Below are 15,404 nucleotides of genomic sequence, written 5' to 3'. Positions count from 1 at the left end.
AAATAAAATTGGTCAAGTTATTTTATTTTCTGTTTTGTTTTAAGTCGATGAATTAATTATTTTTAATGTACATATGAATAAATGATTACATCAGAATAGTAATAATGACAATTATTTTATTTCCCATTTTGTGACAACCCTAGCATATTTGCATGTGACAGCGTAAGTACCTACACTGGCGGCGGCATCGCGCGACATCAAAGGCGTTGCGCTACTGTAGGGAATAATAATATTGTAATACTGTGGTATTACATTCACCCGGCGTCCGCTGAAGACCTACTTACTTATTTGTCGCGAGAAATTATTAACAATGCTTTTGTACGAAATTTAACAAAATCAAAGTTAACTGCTACCTTGCTTTATGTCAGCGAATTGGAGACATACGAATAGAAGCTTAACGTTTAATATGATTTGGCTCTACTACAGGAAACTTTTGCTTTGCTCCGTAATTTAACAAAATATTTAGCTTATTCCCCTGTTTAAAAAAACATTTGCGGACTTCGAAGTAACGCATATACCTACATATGTTAGCGTTTCATCTGGTTGCCATTTTTCCACGGCTACGACAGACCACTGGATGACATAATGTCGCGGAAAAAGGCAGTGGAACGTGCGCGCGAGAATGACTGACGCGCATCCACTCCTCCGGCGACGGACTGAGGCAGAGCCAGGCGCTATGCGCACTTGCTGCCTCCACCGTAGTGGGTTACGCAGGGCTCCGGGGGGAGTCCCTGCGGTTTAAGGCTCACAGGGCTAGGGTTGCCTGACCAACTGGCGCCCACAATGTCTTCGGCCCATGGGTCGGCTGTCGGGGGCGTACGCAGTCAAATTCTGATAGTGATCCTACGGCGCTCCTCTACAGGGCGGAGTCGGCATTCGTTGGTGATTTTAGACGGTACTCCTGCCACTGGTTAGTCCGTCATCGCTCTTGGTTGCTAGGTAACGCTTGGTTGGTGCTAGGTGGCATGCGTAAACGCATTTCCCCAACGTAAAAAAAGGGCCAGGCTTTTATCACCACCATGAAAGTCTTGACCAACGGACTGACAGATGAATAAAGAAATGATGCAAAATGCTTACAGTATAGATCTTTTAGTGTATTAAGATTAACCACAATATTTTTTTATAGTTTTTTTTTTCAGTTTCGGCTTCTTGTTATCAGTTTAGCTACATTTTCCCAATTTTGTTACAGTCTTAGTTTATAATATAATATCACGAGTAGGTACATCTAGGTACTGACGTGAGCGAGGATCGGTACGTTACGGGACACAATTAAATATATTAAAACGGGTCGCAATATCGTCACGCAGAATGGAAATATAGAGTTGTCCCGTTGGAGACTATGGAAAATATTCTCTAGCGAGAACGTTCCCCATACAAAACGGAGAACGTTCTCGAGAACGGCATAACTCTACTGGGCTATATAACCTCGAAAGTCAAGCGGCGGGCGGTAGGCCCTCTGGTAGTCTGCGTCGGTCCGCCAACGCGTGCTCCCGTTGAAACTTCTCGTTATAGAGCGAAATATGTCGAGAAATCTTCGACTCACAGAAGTTATGTTATTAAAAAAGTTACTTTACCTACAAGTAGGTACCTAGTTACATCCATTTTATAATGCATTTTAAACGATAGGTAATCGATAACATAGTGCGTAGCCCAGATGACAATTGTTCGCTCCGTGGCGAACGATACGGTAGTAGGTATCTCTCTATCACTCTTCCATATTAGTGCGACAGAGACATTGGCGTTTCGTTTGTTAATACGAGGCATAAGCGATTGGCATCTTGGCTAAGCGCCCTGGGAGTTCTCTAATCGATAAAGCAGTATGATGAGTTCGGGCTCGCAAAGTTACTTGTGAACTGTAATTGATGATAGATAAGAAACTATGCATAGTTTTCAGATCCAAACTTATTTGACTAACAAATGAGGGAAGTAGGTACCCGAGTCAATTTGTTGGTTTTAGGTGTTCAGAAATATGTTGATTCGTACCAATAAAGGATTTAATTCTAAGTTTGGCATTACTATGTAATAACGTATTGGAGAACCGGGTACTTAGAATTTTATGCTACGCACATGTGACACTTCTGAAGCGGTTATGCCTATAAGTTACTTTTTCCACCTTTCCTTTTTCCAGGCGGTTGTTGGTGCCTTCATTTATTTAATCAACCCTAAGTATTACTAGGTGTATTATGTCAATCACATTATATTTGATGGTTAAATATAGGTTAATCGAAATAAAAAGTAAATCTGTGGTTATAAATACTTACATATAAATATTATTGGAAAATCTTACACAATTCGACCTAGTCCCACAGTGAGCTCCATAGGCCTTGTGTGATGGCTACTTGGCTATTACGATACATAACACTATGCTGTTTATTTTCACTATGCTCTTTTAATGTATGTCTATTGTCTGTGTGTTTACGAATAAAAACTATTCTATTCTATAATATACATATATAAAGTACATAGAAAACATCCATAACTCAGGAACAATTATCTGTTGTGCGGTGATTAAATGCCTTTACCAGGATTTGAAATCGGAACATCCTACTTCGTAGGCAGGGTCACTAGAGGAGGAAGTCGTATAATAATTTGTTGTCAAAATCAAATAAAAAATAAAAAAAATTGTCAATTAAAATAATGGGTAAAGAGGGCCCATATACAATTGATAATTACTTATTCTTATATATACTATATGTTATGTATACCAGTTACTAATTTCTGCCTGAGACTTCGTCTGCTTAGAATTAGAATTTTCATGTACATGTACCACTTACCTTCCCTAGTAAATTAATTACACCGCTTTTTCACTGCCTGCATTTCCGAGACAAAAACTATTCTTTATCCTTCCCTGGGCTGAAACTGTTTCCATATCAAATCTCATCTAAATCGGTTAAGGCCGTTCCATCGGTTTGCCGCTGTCTCTGTCACATTTCGCAAGAAAGAACGGGAAAGATCATGCGCGCCAAGTGTCAATTTTAATCGAACTTTGTCGATTTTAATTTATTTTAAAAACGTTACCCTATAATATCGAAATTCGAAAGCTATGATATTACTATTTAAGTTAAGATTGTTTTTTCTTCTTTTTTGTTTATAGTATCACATAATAAATAACCGAGTAAAGTTGGATTAAAAGTCCGAGTTAGAGGTTACTTTGGGAATTAATTGTATCGAGCGAAGTGTCATAATTCGTGTATCGGAAGCTATGATATTAAAGATAATATAGTCAAGAACTACATATATTTTTTCCACGTCTACGAATATCAACGCCTCTTAGAAAAACAGGATCATATAAGGAGATTTTTCGCCTTCTGGCTCAGGGAACCGCCTTAAGCGGTCAAAGAGTTAAGAGGTGACAGACAGGGAAACAGTTATTTTCGCATTTATAACATTGGGATGGATACGTATACATTTCCATCTCTAAAGCAGTCTATTCATGCACGTATTCTGCAGCGGCGACCAAATTGTCGACATCACCATTGAAGCGAAGGCTTAATCTATAACTGTTGGTGTTGGCTCGACGCCAGTCACAAACAATTACTAACCGTGTATTCTGATTGAATACACTAGCTTGGGCGAGTCCAGTTCTTAGGCAAACCATGTAATAAGACCTCGACAAGTCGATTATCTACGACTTCTTCATTAAAACGGACCAATTGAGCTGCACAGTATAAAATATGATAAATGTTTTCACTATAACAGGATGGTTCTTGAATAAATCTCAAAGAATTATTTTAAGCATAATGAGATTTATGAGTAACTAGGGAAATTGTCTTTGTGGCATCCAGAGATCACCAATCGTAAGCGGTAAAAAACATTGATCATCAAACAGGGGTCGTGAGTCGTGAGTGTTACAGTAGGTAATGTGACGGCCGAGTGAAAATCCAAGCGTAAAAGTGAATAATCAACACCAGCTTCAGAGCAAGTAATTTGAAAACCCGCGCATCTGAAAGATGTTGATGCATTTCTTCGCTAGTATCATTTAAAGTTGAACTTGTTAAAAAGGTAAAAGCCTTTATAAAAGTTGTAAAAAGTTTAAATGAAAACAACCATATTATGTCATTTAATCCGAAAACTTCCAACGATCAATCGAACCAGAGTTAAAGGTATTTCGGAATACGTACATTTGAACTCGCCTACGTTCGGGAAGCGATTAGAATGACATCCTTGGTACGTTGTAGTCCATAAATGGAGACTATAGTCAGAGAGCATTAATTCCTTCAAACAAATACGGGAGGATTAACAGAACTGCAGATGGCGACATTTTCCAATGGGGGATACAATTCCACACTAAAAGTCAGCATATCAGAAGTGACCACTTTTAAATAGTCAAATATTTACAGAAGTAGCTATTAGAAACAGTTTCAGCACATGATTTATTTCAAAATGATCTACTTACAAAAAATTAAAAGATTGATCACAATTTTTTTAACACAAATAAATGATTACCAGTCACGCAAGTTTAACGATTTCTACTCGGACAAATACGGACAGAGACTAGTAGGTATAATAATAACTTAATTATGGCGTAAAAATACCTACTTTTCGCTTAATCTATAGGATTTAATTTATTAAGAAAGTAAGTACTATAAATACATGATTACCAGTCACGTAAGTTTAACGATTTCTACGCGGACAAATACGGACAGAGACTAGTAGGTATAGTAATAACTTAAATATGGCGTAAAAATACCTACTTTTCGCTTAATCGGATTTCGGATTTAATTTATTAAGAAAGTAAGTACTACATAGTTAGAATTTATGTACGTTAACTTCAAAATAGGCACCTTAACAATTATTTTGTAATAAAGGGCATAAGCACAATTTCAGTATACATTTAGGTAAGCAGCTGTGCGATAAAACAACCTTTTATTAACTACCTACATAATTAAGCACTTTAACGATCGAAAAGGCTTTTTGTTTCATGGTACTCGTATTCATAAAACAGTTTTTACACAAAGGGAGCAGCGGGAACTGTCTAGCTCGCGTGCTACAAATAAACGGCACATTTAGGCCAAGACAAATTGAAGGGTAGGTACACGGAAAGAACATGTCTTGTCACTTTTACCGGAAAATGAGATTTTCATTTAAAAATGTAGAGCTCTTAATGAACTATTAGTTATATCTTTTGCTACCACTGTATAATATATGTAACACAACTTTTTTTTAGTTAAAAAAGACCTGTTCACGGAATTACCATACATTATGACATAGTTCCAAATTTTAAAACCGCGATTACTCAAAATGTTACTAAAGTGACTAGACATGTTCTTTCCGTGTACCCTTCAATTATTTTATAGGTTAAGTAAATACTAGTATTGACGTTACGCATTTTAAAGCAGGGGTGTTCAGAATATATTATAAAAAAAATCAAAAGAAAGATGGGATCTCATATCATCGGTAAATAATTTCCGATTACAAATACTTAGGTATGTAGGTAGGGGTGGTGTATTGTTTATTGTTCATGTATATAAAGCGTTTCACTAGTTTGTATTTACGGTTACAATCGTTAATCTAGCGTGAGTAAACTATATTTATTTCATAACCTTTGACCAAAGTAACTGCACAAGTCAAATTTAATGTTGAGTATGGCGTGCCTTTTTAGTAATTTCACTTGTTAACCCATACGAAATGTTTCATATCGAAAGCAGGGGTTTTGTGCCAAGCGCAAACGAGGAAACCAGTATAAGGGTGCCCTCCGTTTATAAATAGTTGAAAGGGTCGCATACTCGGAAATACTCTAGAACTATGTACACTCGCCAGCGCTTGTCAAGCAATTGGAATATCATTTCAATCCACGAAAAGCCAGGGCTCGCGTGTAAAGCTATAGCGTTGGTTTCAATTTACGTTGGCCGGAACACCGTGGCAGCCGCATGCAACAGTTAAGCAGGTTAAACGTAAACAACTGATAAATAAGCATGAATCATGATATAAAAGTAACTACAGAAAAAAAATCTTGAAGTGTTCTTTCTGCACCTCTAGCACGTTTCATCTTTATATATCAAGCGGCAAGACTTGCTAGACATGTAGGTGTACAAGCGACACGTATACCATCGTACAATGGTTCGAATCAATAACTGGCAGATTACGGTCCAGTAAGAGTTACGAGTATCACAAACCCAACACTCAACATCAAACGCATCAAGAGGCTTGCCTCTAAGCTCGGCTCCGCTTCAGCGCACGATAAGAATGGGTTTCTCGAAACCCACAATGCTGAAACTCACAAACAAGTTAACGTTATATTATGATTGTATTTTTATTATGTAGTTTGATATCCACAAGTCATTAAAAAATTGCTGCTTGAAAATCCTCATTCATTTAAAATATTTACCATATCATGCTCGACCAGATTTTTTCGTGTCCAATTTTATTCTTGAAATAAATCAAAATAAATGTTGTTTTTGTGGAACTGAAATTGAAATTAAAAATATGTATATATTGGCAGAGATATATAGTATAGTAATATAGTATATTTTTTACATGAGATGATAAAAAAGTTTTACACTTATAGGTATTTAAAACGGCATGCAAAAACATGGTATGCCAACTCTACCTACCTCTCGGGAAGTAGCTTTTAAGAGATCTTCTTCAGTAAACTTAATCGTAGAGTACATCCTAGGGCATGTACTCTACGATTAAGTACATTCTATGAGCTATGGGTAATTCTTCTATTCCCCTTCTCAGAAAGTTATCCTCTGAGGCTTTGACCAATCAATATCTATTCAGTGTTGAGCTCGGAGAGCCTACCGGGAAATATGAAATTCGAATACAAAATTGCAATTATTAAGTATAACACAAATGCTATAATTAACTTATAGGAACATAACCAAAAATAAATTACTCATAATGTTTCCTATATAACTTAATTATTATGCAATCTACCCAGACATCGAGAATTAATATTTTTTCAATAACTATACAACAACGCCATCTAACGGTAAGCCTTCAAAGCTTTTACACACGTTTCATCTCCATTTAAAAGGGGTTTGCTGAACTCGACACGCTTCCACCACCTCCGTATATTCTGGGAAAGCGCCACTAGGTGGCTCTTGCTGTTCTTTCTTCTTTTCAACATTTAATATTAGTTTTGATATTAGAATGTGAATCGTCGCCAATTAATGCGCCCAATGAAAGAGTAAACATGGTAAGATTGATAAGTAAGCAGTTATCCCGACTATAATGTTATAAATGTTAAACTCTCGGTCTGTCAGTCTGTCGGTCTTGTACCTCTTCACGCTTAAACCGCTGAACTGATTTTGATAAAATTCGATATGGAGATAGCTTGAGGCCCGGGAAAGGACATAGGGTAGTTTTTTTCAATCATCATCATTCCATGCAAACGAAGTCGTGAGCAGAAGCTAATGGTTTATAAGTTTACACATAAAAAATATTAAATTATATTTATTAGACCAAAAGGTATAAATTTGACATCATCTTCGCATACAGCCAAACTGAACTTGATAGATTCCAAAAAAGACATTAAAGCCAAGTAAAATAATATTTTTCTATTCTAGTCTATAGATTACATCCATACAGACTGAGGAAGTGTACACAAACCTTTAAAATACTTTCAAAGAATCTAGCCTTGATTACATTTATTTAAAAGTTCCTTTACTCCGAAGTAAAATAGTATACAATATATATATATACAAGTTTAAAATTTACACCAATGCAACTTAAAAACTCACGACATTGAAAAGTTTAAAGAAATATAATTATCATCAGAGGATGACTAGAGATTTGAGTCCAGTCCACCATTAACATTCGACTTCAAATCAACTTAATTTAAAGCTACACAGTCATGTGGACATACGATATATGTATACAGAGTTAATACGGCAACGCTACACTCGAAACAAAAACAACAAACAAAAACACATGTTGATACTAGTACACGACCGTATGCATCAGTGCGTAGATGGATTTCACAGACAAAGTGCAACCACAAAACAAAGAATTCAGTACAGATTGTACCAATTAGCTTTAACGTATGAAATAAAACGTTTGACGTATGCTTAGAGATATGTTTTTATTACATTTGCTCTGTTTAATGTTACCGTGAAAACCCGTTTTTAGTTAAAACGCGTTTTTCCTAGTTAACACTAGTTTTTGCAAAGTGCCTTGGTCAAAACTAGGTTTAACTGGGATTTTTTCAGTCAAAACTAGTTTTCGCAAAGAGCTTCGGTGAAAACTAGTTTTGACTGAGGAAAACGTGTTTTTACTAGTGAAAACTAGTTTACACGGGTCTCAGTCAGAGTCAAAAGGTAGGCGCAACGACGAGCGAACCGAGGAGGCGCATGTTAGGTTAATCGTGACCAAACAGCGCGACAGAACCGACTTTATGTATTATTAGCGACCCGCCCCGGCGTCGCACGGGTTACACAAAACTTTAAATCCTCAAGAATAGGTGACAGCCGCATGAAAATCCGTTTAGTAGTTTTCGAGTTTATCGCAAACATACATACACACTGACGGACAGACGCGACACCTTAAAGTTTGATCGCGTGAACCGTGTTGTAAAGTTCAAATGAGCTCGTAAGGAACGGATATGACGGAATGAAATGACTAGCGCTCACTGCAGCAGACATCTTTATGGAATATACTTTGCAACGAGTTGTTCTACCTTTATATTTTCTTCATATTTTAAATACGGTGTTGCCACTAATAAAATACGAGTTCTTTTGTAACATACTACTTGACTAAAAAAGAGTATTGCAACATTACTTCGCGCGCGATTCGTCTCTGGAACTCCCTCCCTCTTGAGATACGGCAAGCACAGACCAAAGCTTCTAGAAAAGTTTCGTGACTAATACTCATAATAATCTGAAAGCAGGTTTATATATACATATATATATATATATTATATGTATATATGTATTGCATGTGTATATTGTATATATGTATATGTAAGAATGTTATCTATGTAAGTAAGTGTATTATATCAATATGTACCTATGTTTAGAATTAGTACTATGTTATTTGGCATAAATATTTGTATTTAGTATTCAATTTCTCTTATACCTAGTGTAAACATTTCCCGCACCTATCACTATATTTGATCTCTGTTTGGCCTAAAGGTTAACTGGTAGAGAATGCCTTCAGGTATTAAGTTCGCCTTTTATACAACTTTTACTGTGCAATAAAGTTTAAATAAATAAATAAATAAATAAATTACTGTGTATATAAGCAGGCTTACTGTGCAAGGTATATAATATTACGCATTGGCATTGGCATATAATATTACGAATTCCCTTTATGATTAGTTGTATTGTAACTAACCTATTCTTATCAGGACACCTCTTGCTTTCACAAATGAGCATGACTCATGTCGAGTTTAAGCAGCTTGGAGGTGTTACCTACAGTGAGTAAGTATTTCGATATTTAGACTACTTTCTTCACACTACACTGACTACCACATAACTTTTTGTAGAGTGGCGTGGGTCAAAATTGATAATTGTGCTCTGAAACACTATAAAGCCTACATTCGGATGGAACCTACAGGGGATTTGCTGTTACAGCGACACTGCTGCAGCGTTGACGATGGCGATGTCACGGTTAATCTACTTGATAAAATAAAGGAAATCGCGACAGCAATGTACGGCAACGACAGCAACGCAATTCATTCTATGGGTACCTACTGGAGCAATGACGCTATGTCACGATAAAATTGTAACCAAGGGAGGTCGCCCACGGCGACTGTATGCAACATCATAGCCGTGATGCAGCATCGATACAGCAGCGATACAGTCGCGATGTAGTCTGACTACCTGACCCGGCACAGCCTAAGTATTTAGCCTCGGAAGGGTACCGATATCGTACTGTTTAAAAATGTAAGTAGGTACTTAATTGTTGTATTGTTCGTCTTTCTTTTAACAATTATTTATTTTTAACTACTTACTACGTACACTTTTACATGTACTAATACACGCACGTACTTAAAGATAGATAGTTATTGGGATACAGGAAATAAACAACTAGCGAACAAAATCAAATTATTTTATTAAATACTTTGATTTGCGTTTTGGCAGAGATTAAATTTAATCACTTCAATTGGTAGGTATTGGAAGTTGCATTACAAAAATACATACTCTTATATTATTCATCGAACAAATTAATTTCCTAATTTCCTTTTTGCACTGCGGGAATCGAAAGTAAAAGGATGACTCGAGAATACAACGAATTTCATTAAAAGCATTTTGTATTCAGGGCGCAAATTATTAAAAAAAGCTAATTTTACAGTTTAGTAATGTGACCGATAAATTCCACCGGGGACGTGTACGCTGTGCCGAGACCGTTCAGTCTCGATTTTGGGATTCCCTAATACAATGTAAAAAATTCTGTCACAATTAAGCTAGAGGAAAGAATTCAGGGAAAGTTCGAAGAAACGATTAATTTTTAGAATTTTGCGAGGAATGGTACCTACGCTTTTATATTCTTCACAAAATTAGGCCTAGGTGCCGAGGCATTTTATCTGTGTCATTACTTTTGACCTTTTGCTGTCCCGCCTTGGTGGCTATTGGTTCGCGTTTCGTACGTTAGTAATTTTCTCGTCAAAATATCGTTACAAATATTGTTTTTCTTTATCTTTATGATGAATAATTTTCAGACTCCAGTCTCATATCTGTGGCTTACCAGGCCCACCACTCAACCAAAAGTGCTATGAATCTTTTAAATTTCGGTTGACGAGTGGGTGTATAGAATTACTTACACCCACTACGATAACAATGGTTCAATAATAAAAAAATCGAAACCAAACATTTTAGATAATTAATCATATCGATGAATAAAAAAATAGAAAACTAGTTCCAACATACTTAACTTGCGAATCTTTCAAAATACTTTGATCCTCATTGCTTCGGGACACCCACGCTAATTTGCTACACAGGGCTGCTGCGGTGATTCGTGCGCAACCACTTTTAAACTAACCAACCGACTTTGGAAATGATCGCAAAAAATTATAGAAGTTGACAAACCGACGTATGCGAAATTTATGATTCGCATAATTTCATTTCAATTAAATTCAATTCAATTTGTCATTTGGGCGAATTGTATACTTAAGAATCATTTGCGAAATTATTATGCGGAACCTGTACCGTTTGATGGTTTGTCCAAATTATAGGAAAAATTATGTGGGAATAATTTGCGATAAAATATTTGCCGATACATTAGTAAACCGTTTTGACATTAGTATAATTAATATTTGTCAAGTTTATTCATATTGAGTGCGAAATTTAAACTGAGCGTAACTTCTTTTAGACAGTTTCGTTTTGCGCTTGCCAGAGCTTTTTTCCGGTACGATCATTCTGAGAGCAAGAGCGTAGCAAGGAGATCGTATATCAGTCAATGTCCGAACACCACTGTAATTGCTACCTAATTTATAGCTTTTTGTACTTTGCCTTAAACATCAGGCTCGTAGGTAAGGTTAGGGAAGGTATTTAATACTGGGTGGAGATTTTGTGGGATCAGAAACAGATATTCTTCAATTCTTGTTAAATGTTTAAGATGAAAAATTACCGATATGACCACTTTTTTGACTCGAAAAAAAAAACATCTTAATTATATAATCCACGTGCATTACATTTTACACATAGAAGGTACCTACAATTTTAACACCTGTTTGTTAAAAAATGATTTCCGATCTAATTCATTGAATTCCTTAGCACGCGCTTGCGACCTAGCCATCCTTCCTTCTGGGCCTACTCACCACTTTCCTAACTGTTCTCCTTCTTTACTGGATCTCACTCTTGTTTCCTCTCCAAGCCATGTTGTTAAATACGAGCAATACCCGGCGGTGGAATTCTCTTACCACGATTTGCTTCTCTTGTCCTATAAAATTCGGCCGCCAAAACCTAAGCCTAGAATCCTGTTGCAGCGCAGTTTTGGTAGAATGAGTGTTGAAAGATTGTGTGATGATGCTCTTCAGATTGATTGGAGTGTGATATTTGAGGCTAGTGACATTAATGATAAGCTCCTTTTGTTTAATTCTCTTTTATCACAGCTTTATGATATTCATGCACCAATACGCCCCGTTAAGATTAAGCATCTCCCGGCTCCCTGGCTGACCGACAGCATACGATCTTTGATTGCTAAGAAAAATCTAGCTAAAGCAAAATATAGGATAAACCCGTCAGACAGGAACAAGGACAAATACCATACGTTGCGTAATCGATGTAGCACAGTATGTCGTGACGCCCAAAGACGTCACATTCATTGTTCTATCGAAAATGGCGAACCTTCTAAGACTTGGAAGTTTCTTAGGACTTTAGGAGTAGGGAAATCTCAGCAATCCGCTACTAATGATGTAGACCTTGATCTACTGAACCAACATTTCTCCGCTTCTGCCACCTTCAGTGGGCCAGTCAAGACTCAGACTCTAAACCTTCTTTCTAACTTCACTGCTTCTACCTCTTCTCAATTTTCTTTTACTGATTTCTCGGAATGTGATGTTAGGAAGAACATACTATCGATATCCTCCAATGCTGTTGGCGTTGACAATGTGAGCCGTAATATGATCCTCCCGCTCCTTGACCTCCTTGTTCCTATCATTACCCACATCCTTAATAGTTCAATTTCTACTAGTATTTTCCCAACGCTTTGGAAGGAAGCATATATAATTCCTTTACCCAAAAAGTCCAAACCTTCATCCTTTTCTGACTACCGTCCTATTTCTATTCTTCCCTTTCTTTCCAAGGTTCTTGAGCGCTTAGTCCATCAACAGCTGACTTCTTATTTAAATAGAAATAATCTCATAAACCCTTTCCAATCTGGTTTCCGCTCCGGTCATAGTACGACCACATCACTTATTAAAATTACTGATGACATCCGAGCGGGGATGGACAAAAGGATGGTGACAGTGTTAACATTGTTAGATTTCAGTAACGCCTTTAATACCGTCGATTTTGACATTTTAGTTGCAATATTGTGTTTACTTAATATATCTCCTCCGGTTCTCAATTGGTTTAGAAGCTACCTTGTTGGCCGTCGGCAAAGAATTAAGGTAGAAGGTTCTCATTCCTCATGGTGTAGCACTCTTGCCGGCGTTCCGCAGGGTGGCGTCCTATCCCCACTTCTCTTTTCAGTGTTTATTAATTCTATTACTAGGAATATTGTCTCTTCTTACCATTTGTATGCTGACGATCTACAAATTTATTCGCAGGGTGTGCTTGACGATTTGCCACAAGTTATTAATACTACGAATAATGATTTAGAATCGATCTTAGATTGGAGTCATCGTTATGGACTTAACGTTAATCCATCTAAAACGCAGGCTATCATTACAGGTAGTTCTAAATTAATTTCCCGAATAGATTTTTCCAACATACCTAAAATATTTTTTAACGGCATAGAGATTCCCTATTCAAGTCAAGTCAAAAATTTAGGCATAATTATGGACCGTACTCTGTCTTGGATCCCTCAGATCAATGAGGTTAGTAGGAAAATGTTTGCTGCTGTAGGATCTCTACGGCGGCTTCGTAACTTTTTACCACTCTCAACCAAAATTGCGCTAGCTCAAGCTTTGCTCCTTCCCATTTTAGATTATGCGGACATCAGCTATCTCGATCTTTGTGAAGAACAACTTAATAAACTTGAACGTCTTCAAAATTTATGCATCCGTTTCATTTATGGCCTGCGAAAATATGATCATGTTTCCTATTACCGTTCGCAGCTCAAGTGGCTTCCCATACGTTTGCGACGCAATTCTCACATTCTAGCCCTCCTGTATGGTATACTCTTCAACCCCACTACCCCCCTGTACCTAAAAGAGCACTTCAAATACCTTTCTTCTTTAAGATGCTCCAAGAATTATCTGCTTGCCCAAATTACTACTTCTTCTAAATTCTATAAGGATTCTTTCACCTTCCAAGCGATTCGGTTGTGGAATGCTCTGCCGTCTGATCTAAGACATGCTAAATCGCTTCCTATTTTTAAGGCTCAACTTAAAATGCACTATCTGTCACTTCCTTAAGCTTGTTAACCATTCGATTACTATCTCTGCTATATTATATATGTATGTATATGTATAGATATTTATATATGTATTTATTTTTAATATTTATTAGTATGATCTTTAATATGTATGTACCTAACTATTTATGTATGTATATTGTTATATATTTATCTGTGCTGATTTCATTTAAAAAATTCTCCTACTCTTGTTATCCGTTTATTTTTCTACCCATTTATTTCTTCCATACGGTAAATTCTACTACCTGAAGGTTGTCTGTAAGAGATCGCTTTTTAGCGATAAGACCGCCTGTTGTTGCTTAGTTCGCTATGTTAATTATAATGTATCTAAATTTGTTTTAACTATGCACAATAAAGAATATATTATTATTATTATTATTACAATTTTTCTATAAATTTGATGCCTTCGATTATTTGCAGGAGGTTATCTTTTCATCCGATAGATCATAGTTATCTTATGAGAAAATTTAAATAAAAAATATGTATAAACCTACTTACGCAATTCGATTTTCTCCGACCCGTCCAGGAACACAACAGGAACTGCGCTTAATTTGCAGTGACCGAAATAAATTGCCAAAACCGTAAAGCTATTTACTACCTATATACTTTTTCCGGCAACTAACTGTATACACTTTGTATACGAAGCACGGAAGTAAGTTATTTGTTTGGAAGTTTCAATTCGACCTTTTTATGTAAAATGCCTGTAAATACCTCTTCTCTGCTGCACAATCGACTCAGGGACGAAAAATATATAACTACCCTAATTATGCTGGAAAGTCAGTTTCAAAAAATAACGCGTTCGTGCAGTGCGACAAATTTGGAAAGACAATAACGGTAATACCAATGTTAATAAGGATCTCGTACAGCTTGATATGTTTACAAGGCAAGTATGTATGTACCTATTTAAAAACTGCAGTAGCTAATTGCGGTCATGACGTGTCATATAGAGTATGTTTAAACTTACGGTAAGTAGTTAAATACCTATGTTTTATTTTGTATCTAGGTCGGACATGTCGCACGCAAAAGCGTTAAGAACTTAGATTATTTACACGTCCATGTTGTACATGAAGGTTATTTCGGGGTCGTGTAGCAAGAGAACGAGACATCATACAGAATTCAAAGATGAGCATTAATGATGTTGTGATTAAGTTGTGTTTCTCACCAATAATGATGATTATTTTTCAGATCACAAGTAGAAAAAACATTTTTGCATACAATTTGGTCACCCTACTCAATGTGACGTCTTGTCTCTTCCCATACAAAAATCATAGGGTGACTATGATTACTTTAGTATAAGATTAATTTTCCTTAAATAACAAAAAAAAATTAAACAAATTATCTTTTGATCAAATACTACCATATAATAATGTGGATCATTTACGGATAAAAAAAAGTTGTTTTGAATCACGACCCAGAAATCAACCTGTATTTATAATATAAAT

At 36.4% G+C, this 15,404-nt stretch overlaps 1 protein-coding gene across 1 annotated transcript in view; it reads right to left on the bottom strand.

Annotated features, from left to right (window-relative positions):
• Positions 1–15,404, bottom strand: part of LOC134755935 (uncharacterized) — a 115,125-nt gene that overhangs the window by 76,847 nt on the left and 22,874 nt on the right. The window lies entirely within an intron of this gene.

Source organism: Cydia strobilella, chromosome 3 (genome assembly GCF_947568885.1).
Source record: "Cydia strobilella chromosome 3, ilCydStro3.1, whole genome shotgun sequence".
NCBI lineage: Eukaryota > Metazoa > Arthropoda > Insecta > Lepidoptera > Tortricidae > Cydia > Cydia strobilella.
Note: the sequence above shows the minus strand (reverse complement) of the source record. Positions and strands in the feature narration are given on the sequence as shown.